The following is a 25,954-nucleotide window of genomic DNA, read 5'->3' as shown; positions in this document are numbered from 1 at the left end:
CCGGTACAATTAGGGTAAGACGGTATAATGCGTCCCACCTGGCCAAAACGTCCCCTTTGATTTCTAGAAAACTATAACTAGAAGAACTATAACTAAGATTTAAATCAGTTGGTACCTTTGAATATTTGTGAAACCATCATACTATGTGAATATAGAAGTATTTGTCTATTACATAATGAAAATAATAGCAAAATACAAAATACTATGGTTATGATATAAAAATGCTTCCATCTTCAAAAAGCTAACGTTTTTCGAAAATATGTTTCCCTGGTCAAAACGCCCCAGTGTAGGCAGGATCATATGCCCTCACCAACTGGACTCAAGCGCGGCGGGCCTGCAGCAATTGCTTCCAAATGATATCGAAAATATTGAAATGTTTTTCAAACCTGCTTAAATGGAGTTATGTTGTTTTTAATGTCAACCTTTTTCTTATGATATATAAAATATTAATGCAGGGCTACGAAACGTCTTTTGGTTAAGGTGGGCATTTTTCCCAGGCACTTGTTGAAATCATTTTTTTACGACTTTTCAAAAAGCTTCATTACGTGTTTTCTGTAGGTAATATTTTTATATGACTACTCACAGGCAATGCATTTGCGATTTTTTGGATTAACAAGTAACACAAAGTATGCATAAATTGCGTCGGAAAGTAAAAAGTTATTATAGGCATTGTCTTAGGGGGGAGGGGCATATTATACCGTCTTACCCTATGTACATTATTTCAAATGTGAAGTGGTGATATTCTAATAATATTAAAATAACATAGTGAAAATAAATGTATGAATCGAAAAAAAATATTATTCAAATTGAATTGTTGCTTTTTTCGTGCTACTTTCATTAATATCATTTGATGCCATACTATTGCGGTTCAGTCGGGTGATAAATTGCATTCCACGCCGAAATTAATTTATCTCAATTTGTCAAACATTTGTCGTCACCAATGGCAAACAACATAGTTTACCATCACTTTTCATCAAGCATTAATTGCAAAAAATCGGCAGTAATCAAAAATATTCCCATCAGGTGACGTAAGTGCGAAAGAGATGAGACCACACCGCCACGTGGTGGAACGCAATTTTTGGTCTGGATTGTGCCAGAGAGATGGCGGAATCCATTGACAAAATTGCTTTTATCCATTATCGGTGGATTTCCTGCCGTCGTCATCATGGCAGTACCCTTTGTAATGATTAATTTTTCCACCGCTGTTAGCATACCATTATGGCCCTTGATGGTGACGACCGGTGCGGCCCAAACATGAGGCAGGAAATCATGAATGGTTGACATTATTAGGCTCCATAAATGTGGAATGAGCCCACGCCAAATAAACAATGTCAGCGTGGCGTGGCTGAGTAGAGACCCCAGAAGTCCTTTATGGAATTTGGATCTAGATTGATAGTTGTTGGGGCGTGTGGGTCGATGGATTGGATTAGTTATTTTCCGTCATAGTTCATTAATTCTTGTATCAGTCTTGATATGGTTTCAGTCTTGATACACGTTCCCACATTACGATAGCATACAGGGAAAATGAATGGGTGCTTTTTTGTGTGGACTTCTATATGGGTTAGGTGTAATGAAGTTGAGGCCATCTCAATTCCAATCTGCTCAATAATTCAGATTATTCGTCTGGTGACTGGTGTGGGGTTTAATGTTTAAATTTTAAATGGGTTCAAGTTTCTGGGCTTTGGGCCTTGTATATCGTTCGTAAAGGCTCTGAAAAGTTTATAGAATATGTATGATGAATCAAGTGAAAGTATTTGCTATGGTATTTTGTTTGGAATGACATAATTCAACACAGAGAATGTTTTATGAGATCATGCTGTTCTGAGTTATCATACTGAATGCTTCGTTTCGATTCGTATCTGCTACTATAGAAAATGAGTTTTACAGTATGACGGTCTTGTGTGCAGGTATTTTATATAGTATTGATATTATTTTTTATGTCCATGTCACAAAACCCAGAGAAGCAGATTAGAGCTTTAATACCCGGGATTATCAGCGCACTGGTGCTGTCACTCTTCGTACGTTCTGGAATCTTGGCCATACGAAAAAGTTTCTCATCTCTGTCTGCAAAAGCCGCAGGAGGCACACGTCTGTTTGTCCCATCCTACATTTATCTTCAATATGATAGCTATTTTTAATGAAGTTTATCAGACAGAAGGAGAGTTCTTCATTTTCCCGTTGCAAGGATTATTCATATACTGTGAATGACCCTGCTGGTTTTGGGATGGATACGTGCAATCTCGATCCAGCGTGTGATGACTGGATGGGAGCCGATGGTCGAGCGGAATAAATTCAACCAGCACATAGATAAATATGTTTGCGGTTTTTATTCAATCGTACTATACTCGTGAGGAATGGAGAAGTTTAATATCACATAAAACTCTCCTCGATGCGTGTCTTGGTTTTCTGATTGAGGGAAAGGTTGCGGGTTTACATTTTTGAAGTTGTCTATTTGAACCAGAAGCTAGTTGTGTGTATTGGATTTAATAATTTGAGCATCATTTATTGGATAAAGCTGGTGTTCTTCTTGATAGTACCCGGAGCTTGGAGAGCTGCAGTGTTTATATCAATCAACTAAGCTCGACGAAGTGGGCAAATTCTTCCGGATGTGAATGTGTGTCCACAATAGATAAGAAAGACTTTAGTAAAACATTATATTTCACTAAAATGGTCGTATTCCAACAAAAAAAAAAAAAAAAATTATATGCGGCCGTTCCAAAAAAAATCTTAAATGTGTGTCGTCAATGTCTGAATCACATGATAAGCACTGTTCTGGCAAAACCTCAACAATATTCGTTAGATCCTACAAACTCATATGCTCACAGCGGAACTTGATGAATACTGCAGGAATACAACGAGTATGCAATGAGCTTGGGAAATATAAAAACACCAAACCATGAGGGGCGATTCAAGTATGACGTCCACTACTTTTTAGAATTTCTAGACCCCCTTCCCCCTCTGTCCGCTTTCTGCCCGCATGCGTATTTTCCTCGATTGCACACAGCCACATTACCTCGGAGCCGAGGTCCTCTTCCAGGTTCTCTGCTAAACATGACTTTTGTAGGTCTCTCTTCCGGCATACGCACTACATGTCCAGCCTACTGTAATCTGTCGTATTTTATCATTCTGCCTATGTCTGCATTTTTATACACTTCTACCACGACGCACATGTACAGTATTTTCCGCATGTGCACAGTATTTTCCGCTCAAGCACTCCGAGAATTCGATAGTCTGCATCTTTTAACGTCCATGATTCATATACGTAGATACTTCAAAAGGAATTTGCGAAGGATTTTCGGATATACGAATTTCTGAACGAATTCTTGACCAAAGGAATATTCGGAACCAGGGTAGAAATATTTCACAGCCAATGCAGTGAAAAACATGGATCTCAGTATAATCTGCAGTCGCCTTCTTCGCCGCCGTGGTGAGTGCGACTGAGTGCAGCCGAAAAATCATTTCCAACACCGAACAATCAATTTCGCATTCAGCCACTCACAAGTCGCTCTGACATGCTACTCAGTTCGCGCCTTACTGTATGATTGTGAGTGGCCCATTTAAACGCGTGGTGATTTTTTTCAATTTGCTGGGTGAATGTGTACATTTTGCTGTGGTAAATTTCATCTTCGCGGCGCAGTGGGTGATGTGAGTTCTGTTGTTTACTTTTTTGCCTCTCCGGGAATGTGAGGTTGATTTCAAAGCAGGAAGAAAATAAAAAAATGAAATAAAAAAACATCACCTTCATCCAGTGCTGCCGAATATTTACAACCCTGTTCGGAACAATCTAAGACTGTCGGAAGTTTCTTCAGGACTTACTTTGAAAAATTCTTCAGGAATTTCTGCGGATATTCCTACAGGGGCTTGTTCAGGAATTCTTAAGGAAATTTGGTTCTAGTAGTTTGCAAGGAATTCCAAAGGAGTTCTAAGAAGGATTTCTTAAGGAATTTTCGGAAAAATGCCTTAACGATATTATCAAGATTTCCATAATCAATTTCTGAAGGAATGCTAGGAGGAAATTCCGAAACAAATCCTGAGGGAAATTCCAAGCAATACCTGAAATAGTTTCCGAAAGACTTTCTGGAATTCGTTTCCGGACGAGTTTTTGTAGAACTCCTTGAAGCATCTCCAGAATTTCCAAAGGAATATCCGGAGGAAATTGCAAATCAATTACTGGGAAAAAATCCAAAGGAATTACTGGAGAAATCCAGGAATTACTTCAGAAATACCAGTAGGCATTTCCTATGAAATAAAAAAAAATCTATCAGGAATTTCTTCATAAATTCCTTTGAGAATTCCCCCGGACATTCCATCAGAAAGTTCTATATAGGTTTCTCTGAAAATTGCTTTAAGGGGCCGTCCAAAAAGTACGTCACGTATGTAGGGGGAGGGGGTTTAGAGCACCGTGACGAGCCATACAACAATTTTAGAGGTTTGTTACAAAAAGTGTGACGAAGGGTGACGTACTTTATGGATCTTCCCTAGGCATTCTCAAAATCCATTCAGACTCTCTTTTATAAATGCCTTCATAAATTCATTTGGATATTCCTGCACAAAACTCTCCAGGTATTTCTTCAAAAGATCCTCCAAGAATTCATTTGAGAACTCCTCATTATTTTTCCCCTTGAACAATTTAAAAAAATCCGGATATTTCTCCAGAGATTTCTTTAAAAGTTTTTTGGAAAGTCTCCGAGATTCCTTCGTAGATTTCTTCAGAAATTCTTTTGGAATTTCTTCCAGGAAATCATTTGAAACTTAATTGAAAAATGAAATAGTTTCCGATGGAGTTGAACTAATTGAATTTTCGAAAGAATAAACCATAACAAAAATAAACAGCAAACACTAAAAAAAAATTCTAAAATATTATTGAAAGAATTTCGGAAAGAACTTATGAAGGCATTTTAGAAGTAATTCCTGCATTTTCGCATTTCGAAGGCATTTTCGATGCAAGCAATTGAAAAAAATGCTGGAAGAAGTTCTGAAGAAATTCCTTAGAGAAATTTCGAAGAAATCCCTTATGCAATAGGGTAACCGTACCCTTGGTGGAGGTAGCACCAATAGTGGAGGTAGTGGGGTTTTAATGAGATTTATCATATTTAAAGACTTTACGATGGTTTCAGTTGATGGGTCGTGCTTTAAATATCCTGTTAAATGCAACTTACCTTAAGATTTCTCTTGAAAAACTATTGAAACAATGATTTTCCTTAACAAAATTGACTCCCTTGCAACTATAGTGGTGCAACTGTACCAATAGTGGCGAGTCTCATAAGAAACCAATGGATAGCACCACTATAAGAACCAAAATTAATTTTTACCGCCACTAATGGAACAGTGTACCCATAGTGGTGCAAGCAATATTTGGTAATTGCTGATGTTAAATGACATCTATCTAATTTTTGTTAGCAAATTTATTAGTTTATCTATTGACTAAGATAATAAAGCAGTAAATTTCCCATAATTATCAATTTTTAAAAAATATTTTATTGTGTAGATCAACTAATACCTCCACTATTGGTACCGTTACCCTATCCGGAAGAATTTATTCAGGGAATTCGTGGAATAAATTGCTGAAGAAATTTCATTAGGAGGAATTTTCAAAGGAATTCTTAAAGAAATTTCCGAAGGTATTGCTTTGAACATTTAAAGAGTTGCTAAACCATTTTCGAAGAAACTTCTAATGGAATTTCTTGAGGAATTCTTTAAGAAATTTCCGGAGGAATTCACAAAAAAGCTTTTGAAGGAATTGCTTAAGGAGTCTTCGAAGGAATTCCTAACGAAATTTTCGTAGGAATTCTCGAAACAATTTTTTGTATGCATTCTATAAGGAATTTCCGAAAGAAATCGATAATGGAAATTCTAAATGAATTATCGGAAAAATTTCGTAAGAAATTTCCGGAAGAATTCCTAAAGTAATTTTCTAAGATTTTTTTTTAGAAACTTTTTGAGGAATATCTGGAGGAAATTACAAGGAAATATAACAAGTGGTTTTGTCAATCATATTCAAAAATTGATTTCAAAATAAAAAATAGTTATACCGGACAAAAAGCTGGAAAGTCATTCACAGTAGGGATTTAATTATTTCGCTAAATTGGTTAGCCAAATAAATTAATTGTCGAAATAGCACAAACAAAAAAAAACAAAGAAAACTGATTAAATAAGTGGCCTGGTTGATTTTAATAAATAAAAAAAATATCAAGATGATTATTGTGCTACTCTGCATGAAATTCCTGAACTGCAATGATTCACCTACACCAATGCCAGGTCCTATGAGAATGCGGGCGCTTTGGGCACATATTCAAGCTTTCACAAAAGCTTATGTACCACAACGAACATTATTCGCGCGTCACCTACAGCTTTAGGGCGAAGCCAGAGTAAACGCGACGTGCGATGCGACGCGACGCGAATGTGCAATTTGACAGCCTGTTGATAATTATTATTATTCTTTTATGTGAATCGCGTCGCATCGCATCGATCGTCGCGTTTACTCTGGCGGGCACCTTAGGTGGCCGACCGATTGAAGTCTAGGCTTAGACGAATTCCAAAGATCAGTTACACATTTTATGTATTATTCTACTTAGTAGATTAAATTTGCTAGATAAAGTCTCATTCAAACTCACAAACTAATCAACCAACCTATTAATTAAACAAGACAATGTATGTCGCCACACTGACTTAGATTCACCATCACTTGAGGTAGATTTGAAATTGAATGAGTGACCGACTGTTTACTTCGATGACATTTACTTCCAGGGTGCAGCAGCCGTAAAAAGTGTAGACAACAACCTTCCGTGCACCATGTTTATGGTACTCGTCACTGAGTGGCGACACCGGCGTTTCTATCTGTGTTGTTAAACCTGCTACTCTATGTTTTGAGATTTTCACAATTTTTACCATGAGCTCATGGAAGAATGGTAGTTGGAAATCGATCAAATGTATGAGAAAATCAGATATTTTGCAAACTTATGGAAAATGGTGGTTTTTTAGAAGAAAGTAATAATAAGGAATGAAGTATGAGGTAAAAAGATTATCTCCTGCACTTAGTTTGCACTGATTAGTAGTCTAATAGTGATGAAATTTCGATTTTGTTTTATTTTTGTTTATTTGTTTTGACTGGTATCTTATTCTGATGAGTTCCACCTTAACAATATTCATGAACTATCATAAGACGAGTTTAGTACTATTCCAATTAATTCCACCACGTTGTATTGCCTTACAGATACGTATTTCGTAAGGCCAACTGTAAGGCCATTTTCAGTGTCTCGTACTTTACTCGACTTGACTCTAGTTCATTATGTATTTTTATTGCGATTAGTCATCGGCGTGGCAAAATTATGATCGGCGGCGCGTCGATCCAAAATCGTCGGCACGCCGATCCAAAATTGTCGGCGGCGCAATGTGGTCGGATATCATGAAATCATGGCATTAGGGTTGCCTCATAGAAGTTTGGTGTCTTCCAGCTGTTGTTGCTTGATAAGTAGGCCTTCATATGGTAATCAAAAATAGTTCAGAACTTTCCTGCGGCGCTGTTTGAAATCCACTAGTAACGGAGTTATAGCTATAGTTTCTGTAACTTAGACTGCCCATGATCTCATAGTTGACGTAACAACCATTGCACTTCCGCACGTATTACGAATAATTTAGGGACAAACATTGCATATTTAAAACATTTCAACATGTTAGCACTTAACTTGAGGTCTGAAACAAGCAACGTATTGATGTTGCAGCGGTCGAATTACTTTATTGAAGGCGTAATAAACCAAATTCGCTAAAATTTCGAATGGTTGATACGTCAACTATGAAATCATGGGCAGTAGACTAAATAATAACAAAATTTCAATCATTTAGTTTGAGTTACTGCAACTGGCGCTCTAAATCCGTTATTAGTTGAATTCTAATAACGAATCATTAGGCAAAGTTGTAGAAAAACCTTCGCACTAGAAGTCCACCATACAACATATTTTAAAATTCAACTTCTAGAATATGTTATTTACAAACTACTAAATGATCAAACGCAAATTACTGAATGATCGTTAACATCCTTGAATATAAATACAACGAAATGTTTTATACATTAAGGTCACTCCTGACAGAATCCAAGTTTCAAAGTGCTCGCGTTTTCGGGGGATACGGAAGCAACGCACAACTGTCATTTTTATTTTTTTCACGCATGCTGCAACGCAGTAAAGCTGAATCAACAAAAATGACAATTGTCCGCCAACCTCCGTATCGAGTGGTGTACCCCCGAAAACGTGAGCACTTTGAAACTTGGATTCTGTAAGGAGTGACCTTAATCATCAAAGAACGTAATTATCTTTTTATCAGAACTAGGAGCTGTTTCACAATTTCCGGTGATGTTTCACGAGAGCCAATTTTCAACGATTTAGATCTTGAAGACGAAAATAGAATATCGCCTAATATACTGACACTAAATGGTATTTCTGCCATTTAGTTAGTTAATATATCTGAGAATATATATCGCAATATCTGATTTAAACCAGCGAAAGTCTCGAGAGAAATGGACAAAATGTCGGCATCCTTGTCCCTATCAGGTGGATAATTTTTCAGCCCACTTGGGACGAGTGATTGTTGATTTCGAACATACGAAAGATAAAGATGGGTTGCTGTTTATAGTACCAGTCATTTTGCTTGTGTTGAATAAAGGCAGTATGGGGCCGTACACATATTACGTAAGCACTTATGGGGGGAGGGAGGATCTGTCAATATCTTACGCGCCATATAAATAAAAAATCTTTTGTATGGATAAAATCTTACATGGGGGGAGAGGGGGTCGAAAAACCAAGAAAAATTTCTTACGTAATAAGTGTGTACGGCCACCATGCAAACAAATAGAGAAAATCACATCAAAATAAAGACCGTGAATAATAATTGGTTACAAGTAAACTACTAGCACACTCATTGTGAAAGAGAGTTTTAGATTCCCCCAATATAACGCTTCCCAAGGACATGCTCACGAAAATACTATTATATGAATCATTTATTTCCCAAGGATTTACCATATTTGCAAGTGAAGAAGTATAGAAAAATTAAAACTGTATTAAAAACTGCAATTGCAAAAAGGCTACATGTTCTAGCCCTCAAGTTGTACCTTAAAACAAATTGCATACGTTAATTATTGGCTGCCGCATAATTTTGAGATTTACTGCTAGTTGAAACCATCGCTCTCGCTCAAAAAACTTTTATCTAAAACATAAACAATGCTCTAGGTGGGGATGATGCATAACGCACTACTGAAGAAAGACAATTGTAAAAACTTATTCTAGGCAATTCTTTGCTTTGTACTGTGCATAAACACAGTTATAACTGTTAATTGCATATTAAACGAGAGGATCGCATTCTATGCCCCCCAACAACGGGTTGGGCGGATTTGTATAGAGTGCAAATCAATCAGGCTTGCCAAAGGCTTGCTTGGCTAAAGCATTTGATGAGTTTGATCGCGTGTACTCAGACGACTAATGACGGTGGAAGAAAGACCGACACTTGATTACAATTAATTGCATATTATTAGGCAACTCGGCCGTACGAAAACCATTTTTTTGAGTAGGAGGTTGAGGGTTCGAGTCCCTCCAAGACACGTGGATTCTTTTTCGCAAATTTCATATCAATTTGTCTATTTCGAAACATATGCTGTGCATATGCACAGCCAAGATATTTAACAAAAATAGTTATAACTGTGCCAACTATCTGATATTATTAAACATTTATTCATACATACAATTATTGGATGCTTGTTTTTAACTCTGCCTGCATTGAAGTTTCATGATTGGTACTTGCGTTTGATTCCACTCCTCTCTATATCGATCAGCTGTTGTGAATCCTCTCAAAACTCTCACGTATTTCAACTTCCCGAGTTGAAAGAATACTTTTTCGGTATCATTTTACAGATCAAAATACTTATTGTAAGCAATAATAGATCTAAATTATGATGAAGGTATTTGTCAAGTAATTTGACTTGACATTATTCACATGAAATTACATTGAAAGTTCATCTAATGAAACATACGATCCATTGTATCTTTCCATTACTAAATGAGAAAATATTTGCAGGATTCGTGCGAAAGATGATAAAATTAAATATTCATACACTAATTGAATCATTTACTTGCGAAATTATGAACTAGAGGCTTGGTGTGGGTTGACAATAGTCAAGTTTAGCATTATGTAATTTGCGAATGAAACTTAACCGCTGAGTGGATTAACCTGTTTTTACAAAAATTCTCAGCAACCTAATCGCAAGCATCGGTTATTTTTTTTTTTGGTGAGAATGTTTGGATTTTAGAGTTTCACCTATACTAACGTAGTGCTACAAATCGAAAGCGCATGCCAACATTTGTCTACGGGTGCCCCCAGTATTGTCCAAAAAAGTTTTGGTTAATTATGTCGCTATACTAAAGGAAATTGTGAAATAAAAATGATAGCTGACATAGTGCGGTTGTTATCCATTCATCTGATGTGCGAACGCAGGTATGTTCATTCAGAAAACTCTTTTATTGGGCAAAAGAAAAACTCTAGCACAGCCAGCCTGCATAAGTCAACGAAACATGGCTGCTAAAAAACCGAGTCAAAGTGATTTTTCACGCAAGATAATTGTTTTTAATAGTTTAAGAAGTGTATAAATCTAAAGTTATGAAGCAGATATATGTTTGATACACTTTTCTAAAGAATCAGTGGTTAATGTCTCCCTACAAATCGACGTATTATCACTAAAATATTGATTAATTTGCGTGATAAGCCAATGTTACATCCAGGGCCAACATTACCATCGGTTACCTTATTAAGGCACTGTGGAAGATTTACGGAAAATTTCTGCAACCGAATTCGCGTCCGTTGCATTCTTTATAATCCAAAGATTCTATCCGAGATAAAATCTAAGCAGGAAGTGGAGGGAGTAGGAAAATAAATTGATTTTTCATCATATTTTTGAATATTTTACAAAAATTAAGGCGTTCTCCAAGTCAAATCAGCTCAGATACTACTATATATTACTCTCCGAGATACAGCAAAAATATGTGAAAATTAATATGTATTTCACATAGATACAAAATTAAACTAAAAATTATCAAATTTTGGATATAAACTCACATTTTTTACATAAAATGCAATGCAAACAAAACCCTTTTCAAAGATAGTTCCTGAACAAGAGTTGCTTATAATACTGAATTCTTGATTTTTGCTGAAGACACCATCATCCTATCTTGCTCATATAAAAAGTTAGCTGAAGCGCTGCCCAAGCGTTAGAATTCCGAACTATATTTGTATCACCATATGAAGGCCTACTTATCATGCAACAACTTTGTGGAAAACACCAAACTTCTATGAGGCAACCCTAAGTAGTTATTTATTAAAGCCCTGATTTCATGATATCCGACCACAGTGCGGCGGCGGCGTGGGTAAAACCACCGGCGGCGGCGCACAGGTCTAATTCGTCGTAGTCGGCTAGAGGGATTCGCCAAGATCAATATTCAGTCGGAAATATTCATCGTTTTCCCATCATTCTTTGGACAATATTGGAACAATAATTATGTGACTTTTCTAAAACACCGCATTCAGGGACGGGAACATTCAAATTTTTAAATAATCGAGGATGATCGCCACTCTCACGCAATGACATATACAAATAATCAATTGATAAAACTCGTTAGCGAGTAAGAATGCTTCGATAGTTGTGTCTCGATTTAAAGCATTCACCGTTACTCTTTGAACTTTTTTCTACACATAACATCAAAACACAATGCCAAACATCATATTGAACTTTCTTCATTGTTAGCATAAAATTGAGTTTGGTAAGGTTTACATTTAGATGATAATTTTGTGTTTATTATCAATTGATAATAAACACAAAATGTAAAAGTTATCGCCAACGACAACCCGCCTACTTTTCACACCTGAGAAGTTATCATTTGATAATTCCAATCATTACCGTATAATAATAATTCAGCACAACCTTGACCGCAATGAATAATTTATTTTTCAATCGTTATTGACTAAAGTTCTTTTCTTTCAAATATTTATTCGATGGAACGTCATTCGACTAAATTTATCAAGATTATTCATTGTCCTTTCGACCAAACGCCATTCGACCAAATGTACGAAGATTCGACTAAATGTCTATTTGATCAAATGTCCATTCGAGGTATTGTCGTTTCGACCAAATGTCCAACGTTTCTAGTGAACTAAACAATAAATTTCGACTAAATATCCCTTCGACCAAATGTCCATTCGACGTAATGTCCATTCGACGTAATGTGCTTTCGACCAAATGTCATTCGACTAAATGTCATACGACCAAATGTATTTTGACGAAACGGTATAGATTCGTTGACATTACACCTCTCACTGAAACATTGCCGCCTCAAAGCTTCGTGTTCATTGGGCACTTAAAAAGTAAATAATTCTCTGCGAGCATTCAAAACTAAGTTACCTGTTCTACATTTCCATAGACCAGAATGAGGTAGTTCCGTTTGAAGCTTCATATGTGACATTCATCGTTACGCTGGTTGATTTACAGATCTGTACTCCAGGAAGTATTAGTGTTCAAAGCACTTCCACAAAAATATATACCATTTCGTCGAAAGACATTTAGTCGAATGACATTTGGTCGAAAGGACATTACGTCTAATGGACATTTGGTCGAATGACATTTGGTCGAAAATATTTTTTTAATCCACTAGAGACGCAGGACATTCGGTCGAAAGGACACTACGTCGAATGGACATTTGGTCGAATGGACAATTAGTCGAAATCAGATTTTAGAATGAAGAATCTTCGTACATTCGGTCGAATGACGTTTGTTGAAAAGCAGATGTTAGAATTAAAAATCTTGGTACATTCAGTCTAATGACGTTCCGTCGGATGCCTATTTAAAAAAAGAACTTTAGTCAATAACAATTGAAAAATGAACGATTTAATGTGGTGTTTGTAAAGTCACATAATTATTGCTCCAATTTTGTCCAAAGAATGATGGGTTCATAAAAAAAATAATACGAAAACGGTGAATATTCCGAGAATATTCCCGACTGGATATTGACTTTGGCGAACACCTCTAACCGACTACGATGCGTATATTCCTCCTGGTGACGTCGAATAGATTAGGTCATAGCTTCCCAAAGTTGAGGGGTCGCGACCCCCTTCTATAAGATTTACACAGTCTGGGGTCGCAACCCACCACTTTGGGAAACTATGGATTAGGTCATATGACCATTTGGTCGCAATTAAATTTTCGGTCGATAATTACGGATTATGTTTGGAATTTTATTCTGAACTAATTATTGTCTAAATATTGAGTGAAAGAAAGAGTTTCAATGAAAAGAATAAGAAAACCATTAGACTAAAGTAGACTAAATGTTCCAAAGCCGACTACGATGAAGTATTGGCAAAATAACATTGAAACCGTCATGCGGGACTTCTTTTGACAAATCGGTGGCTACTTTGGACATTTTGAAACAAGAATTATAACGTAAACTATTCACAAATTGTCATTACCACCATTCAGGTGTCTTGTTGATAGTTGGATGGCAACTTTCTGTTTTATATTTGGCATTTTTTTCTTTTAGTTTTTTTTAGAAAATCAAAAATCCAAAGTAGCCCCCGGAGTCAAAAGAAGCCCCGCACGATGGTATCATTGGTTTTTGACCATGTGCCGAAAAATAGATTATAGGGTATCTCACCATCAGTACTTAATATTTTGCTATTTCTGTAGGTTTTCAATTTTTCTATAATCCACCAAGGTCTCCAGAAGTTTTCTGTTAGCTCAGGTAAAAAATCCTCATTGGCATCCGTATTCGTTTCTTCTGCTGCTGATTGAAACTTCCTCACGTCCACTGAATTCCTCTAATCAGTTAACCAATGTATCTTGTATATTATTTATTCAAATTCAACTAAAATTCTATTGACGAATTATTCATTTAACTAATTACCTATTACCGACTAAACACTTCCAACATGCGACTAAATTTCCATTTGACTAAATGGCCTTTCGACTAAATGTCCTTTTGACTAAATGTCCATTCGACCAAATGTCCATTCGACTAAACGTCCCTTCGACCAAATGTACTTTTGACTAAATGTCATTCGACTAAACGTCATTCGACGAACTGTCCCAAAGCCCTTCCACAGTTATTAACTGCGAGGTTTCTAAGCCATTTCTGCATTCGTATATCATGAGGCCAACACGATGATACTTTTCTGCCCAGGGAATCCCACCTCAGCTCAGCCACCCTCAGCATGGTCTTGCTTTGTAGCCGCCCATCTTGCTTTGTAGGAGGGCTCTTTGGACGACATTTAAATCCATAATATTGATGATAAACCACCAAATATATTTCCATTGTCCAGAATAAAGCTATGCCGCTTGAACCTACACATGAGAAGTCCATCGTCACTTGATCCTTGGTGCATATTCCACGGAGTTCTTGCATGATCTACTAACTTTGGACATGATGATAAACCACCCAGCGTGTTTCCTTAAACCAGTATGAGGCAGACACCCTCCAAATTATCCGTACAACAAGACAGGTTTATAATTATTTTTTGAAACAAATTAAAAAACCAGCATGCATTACATATTATAATAGGATTACATGAACCAAGCTGAATTTGTTCACTTCAAAATGGCCCGGTTGTTCTGAAGTATACGCCTTCGACCGTGTCGGAAAAAATCACGATGGCCGCACGTTTCTATACAGATGCTTTTCAGACATTTTTGACGATTATGACATGATTTCAAATGTCTCGGTAACATATTCGGTGTTTTGCTGTCTGTAGTTTTTAGGATGGACCACTCCGAATAATAAATTCAATTGAATCCGATGAATAAGAAGGTAATTCCTTTCGAGCAAAAGCTTTCGAGTTTTTTCCTCAGCGTATCCAGCGATGATGACGCTTTTCACTTTTTTAACTAATATTGAAAGTAAATATGTTGACCATAACCTTCGAATGAATCTGTTTTTTTTGCAATAGTGACATGGAACATGGAACAAGATTTCCCGTCGATCAAGGTTAAATGTGGGCAAAGGCATGAAATTGCTATTTCGTAGAAGGTGCGCTCGTATTTCAGTTGGGTCGGGGGTGTACTCGAGTATGAAAGATTCTCACTGCGCATCACTGCGTTTGCTGAGCATGATACTAATGCTAATAATGGATAGATATTATTTCATATACCTATGTAAATTGATTTCACTGGCTGGATTAAAAAAATGTTCGTAAAAAGCAATCAGATTAGCCAAGCTTAAACAAATGTAGACGGGGCTTGGAGGTGTAGTGGCTATCACTTCTGCGTCATTGGCAGAACTGTAAAATTACTTAGAAAATTGCAACACACTAAAAGTGCTTTAACTTTTAACCCATCTGAAGCTTTTCACATAGTCAGTTAAGGAACGTTGTTGGCATTCTGTAAATTTACTTTCAGTACGGTGAAATATTTTCTAAGATTGACTATAAGAAAGCATTGATGCATTCAAATTTTATACAAAACGTTTAAAAATCAGAATTAGACGCATCTTGCCATCAAGGAAAAGTTTGTAATTGTTTCTGCGTAATAAATCATACGTAGAATATTTGACCGCCGATTTTCTAACGAATTAATGGCGGAAAAGTGCTTTGAGCTTCGTTAAAATGTCGAAAGATTCAGTCTAGAATCCATCTGGATTGCGCATGTTTAATGTAGAGAAGATACCTGGTTGCACTGAACAGAAAAATAATATTGCTAAAATATGTGCACGAAAACTGAGTATCAATCATTCCTTTTTTTTTAGCCAAGAGGTTATATCTTATATCCTGAAAGCTTCTAGTTGATCGAGCGAATGAGGGAACTGTTCCGTTTTCCATCTTACTGAGCATATATTCATCTCATTGCGAAACAAAGAAAAACAGCACCAATTTCGTCGCTTCTTTTTGCTTACATGCGTGCTCACTGCTGAAAAAATTACAAAAATAAGTATCAAATCAAATCCTTTTCATTGCTTTGTTTTTTTTGGGATGAATATCTGAACTATGAGATGAAGTCCAGGAGCAGGAACCCCACCTGATTATTTTTTGGAATAATTTAAGCATTGTTATAAATAGAGAGTTGCAATTTCAACGTGAACTGCCTTTAATTGTTTAAATCCGACGCAAATATTGAGCCGATTCTGTCACAGTACCTTTTTTTGTCCGATTACATGACATCCCTTACATCGTATAAAAGTTTTGAATCATTGGTATGAGTAATTTATTTTCTTAGTTCCTCTATACGATTCAATCTTCTCCAGATGCCTTGATGAAGGATAATCGAATATTTGCTAGATTGGTACTGACACCCGTTTTTGAAAATCGTTTCTTATGTTTTGATTGTGTATGAAGAGCCAATCGTGATAAGCTTATCGCCAATAGAGAGCCAATCGTGATTAGCTTTCCAACAGCGTGAAAGACGGAAAAAGCAAAGAAGGAAAATCACCAGAAAAGACGTGGGATACTGTTGGGAGTTATATTTTTAACCGAGAAAATTCAATTACTTTTTTTCCTAGAAAGTTTTTCATCATTGTTAGCCATGGGAGCTTTTCTACGAAAAAAATAGGTGATGGATAAAACACATCATTTTATTAGCTGCAGCATAAACGGCTAAAAATGAGTTCACAGTTTTCCCCCAAGTGGACTTAAAGGAGAATCAAAGTTGTTTTTAGTCCTTTGTATGTTCTTCGGGATAAATCTCACCCCATTCACACTATTATTATATGCCCCGAAGCTCTAGGCAAGTTTTCCATCATCGTCATCGTTTGGGCGTTGCATGGGGAAACGTCTGCGTTTATTGGCCAAGAAACTTGGTCAGTCCTTTAGTATCTCTTAAATGTTGAGGACAAAAAATCCAAGGCATAGGAATAGTGACCTGCATAGGTCAGGATGGAAAAATGGTGCACAACATTTGAAATTAATGAAAAAAATGGTTTCTTGTTATAGCTTGCTGAGCTGTGCTACCGATAAAGCTACTGATTCAGTCAATTATTATCTCTTTAGATAATTTGCAGACACCCTGTTATTACGAATTTGTATGTATGCCGTTTTAATATTTCCTGCTTTATGATATTCATATTACTATCATTGAACTAAACATAACTAATCCTTTGTTTGCAAGGATTTTTGAGACATATGATCAAATTTAAATTTTTCACATATTCATTCCTACTGACCGCGCTCAAAATACTCAATATGGGTCGACTCTCAAATAGTCAAAGTTCAACTGACTCATAATCAAGACAGCAAGCCTTACATGTTTCTTTCTTACGGACAAAGCTGTTTCTAGCAATTCAATATAAATATTGTTTCTTATCGCGAATGAATAAAATTTATTGTTGTACATTTAATGTTGCCTACAATTTTAGTTGCTAGAAATTTGACTTTAATGCCAAGCCAATCAAAGCATATAATCTCAATTAGCACTAAACATGATTTTCTGATACATGCTTCAGTAGTCTAAATATGACTATTTTATTGTGTGTTATGTTGTAGAGAAGGTTTTGTCAGTATAGTATAGTGTAGAGGCGGCATTAGCAATCTTATTCTTCTACATCAACTTTAACTCCATTCTATTTTCATTATTTAATATATTTTGCAATTTGGAATTTTTGTATTACAATACAATACAATTTTTTTTTTGTAATATATTTGCCATTTTATTATACCCGTAACGCTGGGTATACACCTTTACGAGGTGTATTACGGCTTAAGATCTACCATAGTCACATGGTACTTATTTATGAAGGTGTCGCTGAGTCGAGATCCTCGCTTTAACCCTCTCCCGGCTATGGTCTCTGTAGAGCACCATCAACTTTTTCACCTTCTAACCTTCATCGAATTGTTTCAACAACAAAAAGCAATATTTGGCACATGTTTATGGTACCATTAGACTGCAAATATAATCAATTTAGAGTACAAATAGTTAAACTATTGAAAACAATCAATTAACTATTGATTTACAATAAAAAACTTTTATTTGTTTTCCATTAATTTTATGCCAAATAACAACATCTAGCATTTTTCTCAAAGATAATTTCTTCCTATAGAAATCTTAAAAAAAAAAACGGAGGAATTCCCGGAGGAATTTGATGAGGAATTCTCGGTGGAACATCCGGAGGAGTTCTCGGAGGAACTTCCGGAGGAATTCCTGTAAGAACTGCCTGGGAGATTCATGGAAGAACTTCCGGAGGAATTTCTGAAGGAACTTCCGGAGGAATTCCTGGAGAAACTTCCGGAGGAACTTCTGGAGGAACTTTCGGAGGAATTACTGGAGGAGCTTCCGGAGGAATTCCTGGAGAAACTTCCGGAGGAATTCCTGGAGGAACTTCCGGAGGAATTCCTGGAGGAGCTTCCGGAGGAATTCCTGGAGTAGCTTTCGGAGGAATTCCTGGATGAACTTCCGGAGGAAGTCCTGGAGGAACTTCCGGAGGAATTCACGGAGGAGCTTCCGGAGGAATTCACGGTGGAACTTTCGGAGGAATTCCTGGGGTATCTTCCGGAGGAATTCCATGAGGAACTTCCGAATCAATTCCTGGAGGAACTTCCGGAGGAATAGCTGGAGGAACTTCCTGAGGAAGGATTTTTGGAAGAATTCCCGGAGGAGCTTCCGTCAGAATTTTCGGAGGGACTTATGGAGCTTCCAGACGAATTCCTGGAGGAACTTTCGGGTGAATTCCTGGGGGGACTTCCGGAAGTATTTCTGGAGAAACTTCCGGAAGAATCCTTTAAGGGACTCCCGGAACTCCGGTACTTCTGAAGGAGTTCCTGTAAGGACTTCCGTAGGAATACATGGAGGAACTTCCGGAGGAAAACTTTTGGAGGAATTCCCAGAGGAACTCCTGGATGGACTTCCGAAGAAATATCTGGAGAGACTTCTGGAGGAATTTTTGGGGGACTTTCGGAGGAATCCCTGGAGGAACTTTCAGAGAAATTCTTGGAAGAAATTTCGTAGGAATATTTGGAGGAATTTTCAGATGTATTCCTTGAAAAAATATGAAGAAATGCCTAAATTATTTCTTTTATGCATTCCTGGAAGAATTTGCAATGAATTGCATACAAGAATTCAAGAAGGAAAACCTGGGAGAATTATAAGGAATTTGGCAAAATTCTCAAAGAAAATTATGAAATAACTTACGAAGAAATTCTTTAAAGAAATACCGTATGATTTTTTGGAAGAACTACTTAAATAATCAATTTGAAAATTTGCGAGCAAATTGCAAATGGTTTATCCAAAGCCCATTATATTTCTGTAAAGCAAATTCTCCTGGGATATGGGCCATTTTCTTCACCTGCGCTAAACTCTTTAGCGGTGCTTACCCATACGCTTGAACTTATCTCAAATACATCGTAAATGTTCGTTATCTGAATATGCTATAAAAGGGAATTTAAATATTATGTAAATGTAGACAAATATCATTGGGAATAAAAAATTCCCGTAAAACGGACTTCAATGCACATTCTTTATTAACCTTCCGGGACTCGCACCGTTGTAAAAAGTACAACACCTTCGAAAAATGCTCGCTTGTCGTTCACAAGGCGGGGCTGAATGAGTGATCCCGGACCATGCGAGACCCGGAAGGTTAAATGCACAGACAGTTTCGTTTCACAGAAACATGAGTATTCTTCTTAACTGCGAGGTTTCTAAGCCAGGTTACCATTTTTGCATTCGTATATCATGAGGCTCGCACGATGATACTTTTATGCCCAGGGAAGTCGAGACAATTTCCAATCCGAAAATTGCCTAGACCGGCACCGGGAATCGAACCCAGCCACCCTCAGCATGGTCTTGCTTTGTAGCCGCGCGTCTTACCGCACGGCTAAGGAGGGCCCCAAACATGAGTATTACTAGTGTTCAATCTAAAATTTATAACTTACATTTATGCACTTTATTTTTTTCTTTCATATACATATTTGTATTTCAATATGACAGAATTATATATTTTCAAAGTTTATAATTTTCTATGTTTATATCTTAATAGCTTTATAATTTGTATATTTTTAAATTTTCATTTTGGAACGTTCCCATTTCATTTTATTTTCACGTTTTTATATTTTTATTTTACCTTGTATTTATTATTAATGATATGAGTGTATTACTGCTAGGCGAAGTTATACAATGATATGGAAATGCTAATATCATCTTCCAAACTTAGACGTACATGATCATGATAGAATTAGAGGTGAAAGTATAGATTTGATAGTTCCGTTAGGATACGGCAGGCATGAAGGATGTTTTATAGAAGTCGATTTGGAAGCGAGCGGAACAATATTTGTGATGGTATAAATCGCACGACCTACCTTCTGCCATGCTCCCGTATGCGTATGAGTAAATGAGTAAGTGAGCTCTGGTCAAATTTTCAGCAAAATTGGTTCACACGCAACCGAGATCTAGATTTGACCATTTAGTATGAAAAACGGCAAGTGCGCTTTTTATTCTGCAGGTCACTGTAGAAGATTGACCTATTCAGGGTGGCCAGTGAGTCGGGAAATCGGGAAATGCGGGAAATATGCAGGGAATTGAAAGTCCATGCAGGAAATGTGGAAAAACTCGGGAATTTCTTGAAATTACAAAAAATCGAAAAAAAAGTCACCAGGTGTTCATTTCATTAAATCATGTATAATTATTGCAGTGTATAACATGAAAAACATTAGAATTAAATGCATATGTTTTTCCACGTAACGTTTAAAACGTTATAGGAAAATGGTATTGAAATCAGAATTCTCTAATGTAGAGTCTAGAGCCCTCGGCTGATGATGGAAAGCAAAATGCCACGTACGCTTCGGCAGGTTTCTGAGACCATAGATATCTCCAAGAGTCCGAGAAAAAGCTAATTAGCATTTCTTTGCAGCTTGTGGATTCCTGAAGATGCTTTATCGATATTCTTTTGAAAGCGACTCGAGATTCGTCTGGAGACTTGCCGACATTGGTCGAGTATTTCCAATTATGTCCAATTCAAGGCATACTTCTTAACGATCTCTGGTCATTCGTTGTTACCATCTTAATTTTAACACATGATAACGCTGTACAGAAAAAGTGCTTTAGATTAATGATTTAGATGTTTGATCATAAACCAGCAAGAGGATGAAGGAAGGGCTGGAGAATGATGCCATAATAAGATCAGGATGTGTAGGTAGCAATAGTAGTAATCAAATCAATAATACATCAATCGTCAAAGTAAAATAAGTCTCAAAAACTGAAAATAGATTAAGGAAAAAAAATAGAGATGGGTAACAAGCAATGAAGAGCGTGAAGGTTATAATCATTATTATTTTTATTTCTTCACTTTATTTTAAGGTTTACTCTAGAACAACATTTGAAAAGAGCGTAACAGTCATATTTATTCTTCCCGGTTCCTCGTCTGCATATAGACAAAGAACTGGAAAGGATAAAATTTGGCTTTTACAAACTTTTCAAATGTTGATTTAGAACTATTGATTTTTAAAATGCATTGTTAGAGGTCTTATAAATTGAGCTTAAATTAGCGAAAGAATTGACTGAGACAATAAAACTAAATAAATGTATGTCAGGAAACGAAAATTAAAAGCACTTTTTGAATAAAATAAGGATTTTTTTAGATAAGAATAGAAATTTGAAATCTTCAAAATTGCATCGGGAATTTTTCAAAAATATCGGGAAAAAGTCGGGAAATACGCGGGAATTTTAAAATTGAAGTTTAGTGGTCACCCTGCCTATTTGTACAATCACTTGTACTATGTTATGCTTATATTCGACGAAGACGAAGAAGAGTCTGTGAAAGCTGTTTCGGTTCGGAGTGTTTTCTTAAGCAGATTATAGGACAATTATAAAATGAAAACACTTGAAAGGACGTGACCAGGTTTGTGTAGAAAATCGAGTCCGCCCAATTGTAGATTCTACAATGACCGTCGATATGTTTATCTCTGCAACTCCATCTACGATTTGTGCAAGGGTTCAATAATTACGCCCATACTTCCCCTATTGCAATGAAATCCCAGCAAGTGCAGAGCACGTGCGAGCATCGCTCTTATTATGTAACTATGTCGGGTCATCAAGTCGAGCTCGCTGCAACCAGGCAGCGTCTTTCTAATTGCTTTCGAGAAACGATGAAAAACGATGAGCTTGCGAAGAGGGATTTTTCGCCTCGCTTAAGTTTAATTTGCATGCTTCGCAGCTAAACTAGTGCAACTCAAGGGTACAGGAAAACGTACTAGTTATGTTCAAAACAGTTCATTCAATGGGAAATCAAAGCAAGGTAAAATTTTGTTTTGCAATTGGCATCAAAGAAATAATATCAACTTCAACTTCAAATATAGTTCACCTTATGTTTACGGATAACCTGTGTACTGTGTGTATGATGGTCAGACACTATATTTGAAAATATGTGGGTTTCATATATTTACATTTCTCCTCATAGTTTCTGGTGGACCATTCATAGTCATCAACTACGGGCAATCTTCTCCGGTCCTTCCTGTTACTGTGTATGTTTTTACTATCCTTCTGGTAGCTGAATGATATCACCTTAAGGTAGCATACTCTACCTCTTTCCGTTCCAAATTGCTAACTTTTCATATTCTCACAGTATGTGCAATCACACTCTTCTCCTTTGCAGCGCGGTTCCACTTCCCTAGAATCTTTTCACTTATATTCCAGAAGTCGGCACTCTTTCAAGCAACAAGTTGATACATCAAGACAACAAACTTACATACATAAGCAGTGTTCCGGCGCTTTTGTGTCGGTATGGTTCGTACCGAAATGAAGGATTAATTCTCACTCGGTCTACCACTATCAGGAAGCAAACAGTAGCTACATGTACTGTAATGAAAGACAAACAAGAAGTTGAAATTACGTGTTTTTCTCCATAGTCCCTGGCGCACCCGTCCAATAACTACTGTGCAAGAGTTATACTCTCCGGACCGCAAAAAAATCCCTTTCCACGCAATACACTTTGTCGTTGACTTTTTGTTTCGGTCGCAGGACGAGGATATTCTGAAGTTATCTCTCGTCTGAGCTGGAAATCTTCTGCAAACACGTTGCCGCTGTCAGCACAAAGCCATTGAATACACGTATAATTTGCTCTAATATGTTCCCATGTAGCGTGTGGAGCAATGGAAAATGAACATAATTTCACGCATTGTGCATCTTTTCACGTTCGCTGTATCCCTCGTAGAAATGTGGATTGTTTTATATATAGCTTTTATCATTTCTTCCCACTATCCTAGTTCTCACTTTTGCACTTATCCTTAGAGATTTAATGGAGCTCTTTTCTGTTTGCAAAGGCTCTACGTACTTTACAATCTCATTCTACTATTCAAATATTAGTAGAAAATCATCACCGCATAAAGCCACTTGTCTTCATTTGCAAAACCGTCGTTTCACTCCTTGGTTGTTCTCTTCTTGTATTCCGTGGGTTCATTCCGCTCAACTTAATTTTATCATATCTTTTCATTTACTTGTCACATCCTGAAGAGTAACGGCAGGATTGCATCTATCCAGCAGAACGGCCGTTGGATTCACGGTGTTCCTTTTTTGTTCGACTATCACCCTGACGGTTTCACCAGTAACACGAGTAACCGTTTTTTTTATCGTGACAAGCTAAATAGCTGGAGCAAAACTTCAAATGCGACTAGCTGCGAGCACAATTCCGGACTAACTGATCCTCGTGGTGCGAAATATGGACTGTTACCGTCTGGCAACGGATGCACGGTTCCCGTGAATGGGGGATGGGCCGTGAACGGCGGTTCCGCATAGTGCTGTTCGGCGTGCGTGCTCTCGGTAATACCGGGCTCATTCGGCAAAACTGACATGCGCACTGCCACGCAACACGCGTGGTACGTCCAGGATATGCAAACGATGCGCTGCTTGGCTCGGTGATTGTTTTGGTTTAGTGTTGCTCTCGTGGTTGAGAAATCGAACGGCATGAGCGGTCACACGTTGACTAGTGATTTTTGAATGCCCACAAGCCACAAAACACCACAGGACGGACCGTGAACTAAAGTGAAATATTTAAAATGAAAAATTAATAGTAACAGAACATCAATGAATCATAGCGTCGATGAGACTAGAATAAAAAAGATAACTACTGCATAACATGTGCTTATTATTTGATTTGACAGACTTCAACTGCCCTTTATGTGCGTATGCTATGGAATGGGTTAAAGACAAAGGGTGTAAGTGCAGTCTGGTTAAATTTGAGTCAGGACAGCAATGCATCTTTTGGTTTCAGAGCTTTGAGACTGCCAAAATTCAATATTTCCAAGTCATTGTCTATGTATACAGCTTTATTGTAGACGAGGAACCGTAAAGAATGACTATTGACATTTTCAGACAATTTGTAACTTTGCAGTGCGTTTTCTAGAATCTAGGGTTTTGTTATTTACAACCCCTTTGCGTTTAAACCCCCACATTGTATTATTGGCAGTTCGAATTAACCTTCCTATAATCCCGAGTCACATACGAAACCTCAATCGCTATTTGTTTAACAAGGAGCTTTTTTGATGGAATTACACTGTAAATAGCTTGATCTTCCAGGTAAAAGCGTAAAAAAATAGGCTTTGATTATTTGTTTATTTATATTGGACTCTTTGTGGTCTTTTTGGCTTGTCATTCGACGGTGCAGTCAAAAATGATCGGTAAAATAACGATGAAAGGAAATTATACTGCATTTTGATGTACTGGTGGTCAGGCAGTTACGAGAACACCACATATCGAAACAGTCTATAGTTTTCTGGATCTCTGAGTATCCTAGTTATCGTCTAGTGATCTAGACTAGACTAGAGTTTGACATCATATGAGCTGAAAACGCCCAAAACGCTAGAAAATTTATCGCCGATTTTGACGCGAAGCGTGCGATTTGACAGGGGTATGATCTGAACTTAATATCGAAATCGAAGACATGCCCAATATGTCCAATCTATCGAGAAGTATTCCTTGGCCGACATGATCAAACGTGGCTTTGAGATCCGTGTACACAGGGTCGACTTGAGCTCCAGAGTCCATACTACGTAGGCACACTGATAGGAATTTGATTCTTTTGAAAAAGATTCGTTAAATCCGATCGTTTAGGGAAGAATACATGGTAAGTTTTTGCAATGTAGTTCTGGCAGCTTGGGCGCCGAGTGAACATTTATTATTAACTCGAATACATTGAGGCACAGAGCGATATAATGCCACGAAAGTTCTCGGTGTCAGCCTTATCATAATGTTTGCTTTTCTTGTACAGCAAAGTTGTACCGATTATTCCAATTTTTTTTATAGAAGTCTCGTAGACCCATGATGTATTCCGTCCCGATGCGTCCCGAGCGTAAATAGTAATACTCATGATCCTTTAATGTTTTTCTTAGATTGGAATTAAGGATTAAACCCCCCTTGACTTCTTATAGCAGTCTGGAAAAGCAATTAAAAAATGTTGTGTCGTACCCAAAGGTTCACGCTTTCTTCCTTTCCCCTTGATTCCAAGGTATGCATCGTCTTAAAGGGTTTCCAACTTCTGAAGTCGCTCAGTATCTAGGAGTCATATCTGCGATACATACTGCGTAGTTCATTTTCATCTATTCAGACTAAGGCCGAAGTGGCCTGTGCGGTATATAAGAGTCTTCTCCATTCGGCTCGGTCCATGGCTACACATCGCCAACCACGTCGTCTGCGGAGGGTCCGCAAGTCATATTCCACCTGATCGATCCACCTTGCCCGCTGCGCACCTCGCGTTCTTGTTCCCGTCGGATCGTTCTTGAGAACCATTTTCTCCGGGTTATTGTCCGACATTCTGACTACGTGCCCGGCCCACCGCAGTCGTCCGATTTTCGCGGTGCGAACGATGGATGGTTCTCCCAACAGCTGATGCAACTCGTGGTTTATTCGCCTCCTCCACGTACCGTCCGCCATCTGCACCCCACCATAGATGGTGCCGTCGTCGGGGGTGACAATGGGTCAAATGGGGGTGAGAATGGGTCACTGTTTGAACTACTTAGAATGCTT

The 25,954-nt window shown here is 37.5% G+C and overlaps 2 protein-coding genes across 7 annotated transcripts in view; one reads left to right on the top strand and one right to left on the bottom strand.

The window, feature by feature from the left end:
* LOC134227514 (sex peptide receptor) overlaps positions 1–23,621 on the bottom strand; it is a 138,511-nt gene extending 114,890 nt beyond the window's left edge. Inside the window, exons 1-2 of the mRNA XM_062709067.1 lie at positions 23,431–23,621; positions 22,381–22,792 (exon numbers count right to left, since the gene is read on the bottom strand). The gene's annotated coding sequence lies outside the window, so the exon portion shown is untranslated. The remainder of the gene's footprint in view (positions 1–22,380; positions 22,793–23,430) is intronic.
* The window catches only part of LOC134227513 (putative uncharacterized protein DDB_G0271606), a 441,623-nt gene that overhangs the window by 124,442 nt on the left and 291,227 nt on the right, over positions 1–25,954 (top strand). The window lies entirely within an intron of this gene.

The sequence above is a fragment of the Armigeres subalbatus genome, chromosome 3 (genome assembly GCF_024139115.2).
Source record: "Armigeres subalbatus isolate Guangzhou_Male chromosome 3, GZ_Asu_2, whole genome shotgun sequence".
Classification (NCBI taxonomy): domain Eukaryota; kingdom Metazoa; phylum Arthropoda; class Insecta; order Diptera; family Culicidae; genus Armigeres; species Armigeres subalbatus.
The sequence above is the reverse complement of the archived record's forward strand: the minus strand, read 5'-3'. Positions and strand labels throughout refer to the sequence as shown.